Source organism: Scyliorhinus torazame, chromosome 7, assembly GCF_047496885.1.
Source record: "Scyliorhinus torazame isolate Kashiwa2021f chromosome 7, sScyTor2.1, whole genome shotgun sequence".
Lineage (NCBI taxonomy): Eukaryota > Metazoa > Chordata > Chondrichthyes > Carcharhiniformes > Scyliorhinidae > Scyliorhinus > Scyliorhinus torazame.
In genome coordinates this window covers 317827690-317833525 of record NC_092713.1, presented here as the reverse complement: position 1 = coordinate 317833525, position 5836 = coordinate 317827690, and the positions used below count along the sequence as shown (strand labels likewise).

The 5836-nt window shown below is 47.2% G+C and overlaps 1 non-coding gene across 1 annotated transcript; it reads left to right on the top strand.

The window, feature by feature from the left end:
* The first annotated feature begins 2341 nt into the window (after window positions 1-2341).
* On the top strand, window positions 2342-2502 carry LOC140427539 (U1 spliceosomal RNA). The gene has a single exon (XR_011948557.1). It is a non-coding gene; the product is annotated as a U1 spliceosomal RNA (small nuclear RNA).
* The last annotated feature ends 3334 nt before the right edge of the window (window positions 2503-5836 follow it).

The following is a 5836-nucleotide window of genomic DNA, read 5'->3' as shown; positions in this document are numbered from 1 at the left end:
TATTTGGAGGCCTATAGAAAACTCCCAACAGGGTGACCTCTCCTTTCCTGTTTCTAACCTCAGCCCATACTACCTCGGAAGATGAGTCCCCATCTAGCATACTCTCCGCCACCGTAATACTGCTCTTGACTAGCAGCGCCACACCTCCCCCTCTTTTGCCTCCTTCTCTGAGCTTACTAAAACACCTAAACCCCGGAACCTGCAACATCCATTCCTGTCCCTGCTCTATCCATGTCTCCGAAATGGCCACAACATCGAAGTCCCAGGTACCAACCCATGCTGCCAGTTCCCCTACCTTATTTCGTATACTCCTGGCATTGAAGTAGACACACTTCAAACCACCGACCTGAACACAGGCCCCCTCCTGCGACATCAAATCTGAGCTCCTGGCCTCTATACTCTCATTCTCCCTTACCCTAAAACTACAATCCAGGTTCCCATGCCCCTGCTGCATTAGTTTAAACCCCCCCAAAGAGCACTAACAAATCTCCCCCCCAGGATATTTGTGCCCCGCAGGTTCAGATGTAGACCATCCTGTCTGTAGAGGGCCCACCTTCCCCAGAAAGAGCCCCAGTTATCCAGAAATCTGAATCCCTCCCGCCTGCACCATCCCTGTAGCCACGTGTTTAATTGCTCTCTCTCCCTATTCCTCATCTCACTATCACGTGGCACGGGCAACAACCCAGAGATAACAACTCTGTTTGTTCTAGTTCTGAGCTTCCATCCTAGCTCCCTGAAAGCCTGCCTGACATCCTTATCCCCTTTCCTACCTATGTCGTTAGTGCCAATGTGGACCACGACTTGGGGCTGCTCCCCCTCCCCCTTAAGGACCCGGAAAACACAATCCGAGACATCACGTACCCTTGCACCTGGGAGGCAACATACCAAACGTGAGTCTCTCACGCTCCCACAAAATCTCCTATCTGTGCCCCTGACTATCGAGTCCCCAATTACTAATGCTCTGCTCCTCTCCCCCCTTCCCTTCTGAGCAACAGGGACAGACTCCATGCCAGAGGCCCGTACCCCATGGCTTACCCCTGGTAAGTCATCCCCCCACAAGTATCCAAAGCGGTATACTTGTTTCTCAGGGGAACGACCGCAGGGGATCCCTGCACTGACTGCTTTTTCCCAGTCCCTCTTACAGTTACCCACCTATCTCCAATCTTTGGTGTAACTAATTCCCTGAAGCTGCTATCTATGACCCCCTCTGCCTCCCGAATGATCCGAAGTTCTTCCAACTCCAGCTCCAGTTCCCTAACTCGGTCTTGGAGGAGCTGGAGATGGCAGCACTTCCTGCAGGTAAAATCAGCAGGGACACTAACTGCATCCCTCACCTCAAACATCCTGCAGGAGGAACATTGCACTCCCTTCCCTGCCATTCCTCTAACTTTCTACCAAGATCTGGCTAACAACTAAATTAAATTTTTCATATATACAAAAAAAATTATTAATAACAATAATAAAATATGGTACTTACCTCACACCAAAAGGTTTCCTCTCCACCAGAATTTATTGGTGAGGGTCTTCCCAGAAGTCCGCGGGTCGACTTCCTGTTCCCACCTTAAACACTAAAATTTAAAAAATTAAAAAAAATTTAAAGGAGAGACTTACCTCCCAGAAATCACTTCCGCACTGCCCCCGCTGAAATGGACTAGCCTGCTCCGCTCCTGCTGAAATCGACTTGGCCTGCAAGGTAAGTAAGTTGTTAATCTGTACTCACCTCACCACAGACAGCGACCTTTTAAATGGTCCCCTCTGCCTCGCAGCCCCCGCGCTTTTTCAAAATTCCCGCGCTGATTCTAAGGTCCCAGCTCTCACTCCCGAACTCAACAGCTGACCTGCAAGGTAAGCAAGTTAATCTGTACTCACCTCACCACAGACAGCGACCTTTTAAATGGTCCCCTCTGCCTCGCAGCTCCCGCGGTTTTTCAAATTCCCGCGCTGATTCTAAGGTCCCGGCTCTCACTCCCGAACTACACAGCTGACCTGCAAGGTAAGTAAGTTAATCAGTCTTTCCTCCAGGCTTTCTACAGTACCAGGTTTTATGTGACTGTCACATGTTTCCTATTTCTGTTTTAACGTAGCCAGTGTGCTTCTAGGTAACCAGTGGGTTCTAGATCCGGCAGTCCCACCCTTTTTCTTTGTGTGGACTTGTCGACACTCTGCCTGTACAATCTCGCTTTTGAATACCTCCCACTGATTTGACAGTGCTTCCCTTTCCGTTTGCTGCATCCTCTCAACTTTCACTCGTTCACCTCTCAGCTTTCATGAAATGCGTCTTCCCCCAATTTAGAACTTTTCCCGCTGTTCCACCTTCATCCTTTTTTCATAATTTTCCACAATCCTTACTTAGCAGGGGTGAAATCAGGGTCAAGAAGGTGGTTTGCCCCGGAGGCTAGCCCAGTGCACTTCGGGTGTGGTGACGCCTGTGATGTCCCCAAATGCGGGATACTTGACTGCAGAATTTGTGGTAGTGGGGGACTGCTTTTGCGCTGTTTATGGGCAGCACGGTAACACAGTATTTGGCACTGTTGCTTCACTGTGCGGAGTCTGTACGTTCTCCCCGTGTCTGCGTGGGTTTCCTCCGGGTGCTCCGGTTTCCTCCCACAAGTCCCGAAACACGTGCTTGTTGGGTGAATTGGACATTTTGAATTCTCCCTCTGTGTACCCAAACAGGCACCGGAGTGTGGCGACGAGGAGATTTTCACAGTAACTTCATTGCAGTGTGAATGTAAGCCTACCTGTGACACTAATAAAGATTATTATTAGCAATTATGAGAAATCTAACTGTATTATGGTCGCTATTTCCAAAACGGTCCCCCACTGCTACTTCATCCATTTGTCCAGCTTCTAAGAATAAATCTGGAATTGCGCCCCCTCTCGTTGGGCTTGATAGGTGCTGGCTAAAAAAGTTCCCTTGTATGCAGATCAAGAATTTTGTGCCCTCTATGCCTATTCCACTGTTTGTATCCCAGTTGATATTAGGGTAGCAGAAATCCCCAACAATTATTGCTTTTGCACTCAGAGATTTGCTGATATATTTGCTCTTCTATCTTGGAGTCTTGTAACATGGTGGCTGATAGCTCACTATCTACGTATTGTTTCTTAGTTTGATAAAACATTCATTAATTATTCTACCTGGTGGTCGTCTATCTGCCAGGTTATTACAGTAGCTGTCCCCTTTTTCATAGAATTTTTTTTATCATAGAATTTTACAGAGCAGAAGGAGGCCATTCAGCCCATCGAGTCTGCACCGGCTCTTGGAAAGAGCACCCTACCCAAGGTCAACACCGCCACCCTATCCCCATAACCCAGTAACCCCACCCAACACTAAGGGCAATTTTGGACATTAAGGGCAATTTATCATGGCCAATCCACCGAACCCGCACATCTTTGGACTGTGGGAGGAAACCGGAGCACCCGGAGGAAACCCACGCACACACGGGGAGGATATGCAGACTCCGCACAGACAGTGACCCAAGCCAGAATCGAACCTGGGACCCTGGAGCTGTGAAGCAATTGTGCTATCCACAAGGCTACCGTGCTGCCCTATTTTTTTTATTTTTTATTTTTATTTCTGAGCTCAACCCACTTGAAGCGTCATTTGGTATATTATCCCTCTTCACAGCTGTAATTGTTTTAAAATCATTGATGCCCTCTCTACCCCACCTTTTCTAGCCCCCTGTCTATCCTGCCTGAAAACTCCATATCCAGGGATGTTGAGCTCTCATTACTGCCCCTCTTTAAGCCAAGTTTGCACTTTAACGATGATATCATGCTGCCCTGTGTCAATCTGTGCCCCCAGCTCATTGGTAAAAGCAAATTACTGTGGATGCTGGAATCTGAAACAAAAACAGAGAATGCAGGACAATCTCAGCAGGTCTGACAGCTTTGACAAAGAGTCATCTAGACTTGAAACATCAGCTCCCTTCCCTCTCCACAGATGTTGTCAGACCTGCTGAGACTGTCCAGTATGTCCTGTTTTTGTTCCCTCAGTTCATTGGCTTTATTTACCAGATTTCCTGCAGTTACATATAGACTTTTTAATGCTCTCAAATTCCTGTTTTCAAAGTGTGCTTCTTCTGACTTTCGGAGTCACTCACTAACTTTCTGTTTCCTGTTCCCTGCTCTGAAATTAACCTCCGGTTCCAATCCCCCTGCTAGTCCTCCCTCCACCCCCCCTCTCTCCCCCCCCCCCGCCGCTCCCCACCCCACTCTCGCAAGAGTCCTGTTCAGGTGTAGACAGGTCCCATCTTCCCAACAACTGGCCCCAATTCCGCAGAAATCTATACCCTTCTTCGTGCACCGGTTTTGCTGCCATGTGTTAGATGACTCCATTCCCCTTTTTTCAATGCTCAATATCATGTGTATCTGGGAGTAATCCTGAGATTACAGCTTCAGAGGCCCGGTATTTCAATCACATTCTTAACTCGCGGACGCGTTCTTTCAGGACCTCATCCCCCTTCCTACCGAAGTTATTGGTATCAATATGGACCACGACCTCTGGCTGTTCACCCTCCCCCAGAAGAATGTCCTGAAGCGACTCCGTGACATAATTGGGCCTGGCGACAGGGAAGCAACATACCATCCTGGAGTAACGTCTGCGGCCACAGAAATGACTGTCTGTTTTCGTAACTAATGAATCCCCAACACTGCTATGCTCCCATTGTTCCTCCTTTCCTGAACAGCTGAGCCATTCATGGTGTCACAAATTTTGCTCTGACTGCACTCGCCAAGGAACCAACGCCCTCACCAGATGTGGCACCTTATCAAATGCCTTCTGTTAATCCAAATACAGTACATCTACAGGCTCCCCTTTATCCACAGCGCATGTTACTCCTTCAAAGAACTCTAATAAATTGGTGAAACATGATTTCCCTTTCACAAACCCACACTGGTTCTTCGAGGTTTCATTGACATTTTCGAAGTGCCCAGCTAACCCCCTAAATGATCAATTCTAACACCTTCCCCCACAACAGTTGTCAAGCTCACTGGCCTCTCGTGGATTGTTTTCTGCCTCCCTCCCTTTTTGAATAACAGGGTGATATTTTCCACCTTCCAGCCTGATGGAATCTTTCAAAATCTAGAAAAGTTTGGAAAATTAACACAAACGTACCTAACTCTCTCATCAGCCACCTGGGATGAATCAAGACCCAGAGACTTGACAGGTCTCAGCTCAATCATTCTGCTCAGTACCGCTTCCCGAGTGATTGTAACTCTACCAAGCTCCCCTCTCCCTTCCACCTCTTGATTTACAGCTATTACGGCAATGTTTTTTGTATTCTCTATCGTGAATATTTGTTAATTTCATTTGCCATTTCCTTATTATCCACTGTTAATTTCCCATTCTCACTCTCCAGAAGACCAGTACTTGCTTTCTTCACTCATTTCCTTTTTAAATACCTGTAGAAATGCTTGCTATCTGTTTTTACATTTCTAGTTAGCTTTTGTTCAGATTCTAATTTCTTGGTCATTCTTTACTGTTCTTTATATTCTGAATAATCATCTGACTTGTCAGTCAGCTTTGCGCAAACATAGTTTTTAGACTCTGCCACCCCAACCGCCCCCCCCCCCCCCCCCCGCAGTTCTAGAATCTCCAACCAGTGGAAACTTTATCTATCCTGTCTTTCCCTGTTAATATCCTGAAGACCTCAATCAGATCGCCCTTAACCGTCTAAATTCGAGAGAAAACAGGCCTAATTTGTATGATCTCTCCTCATAACTCAACCCCTGTAATCCTTTGTAAACCTACGTTACACTCCCTCCAAGACCAACATATCTTTCCTAAGGTGTGGTGCCCAGAACTGCTCACAGTGACTCTAAGTGGGGTCTAACC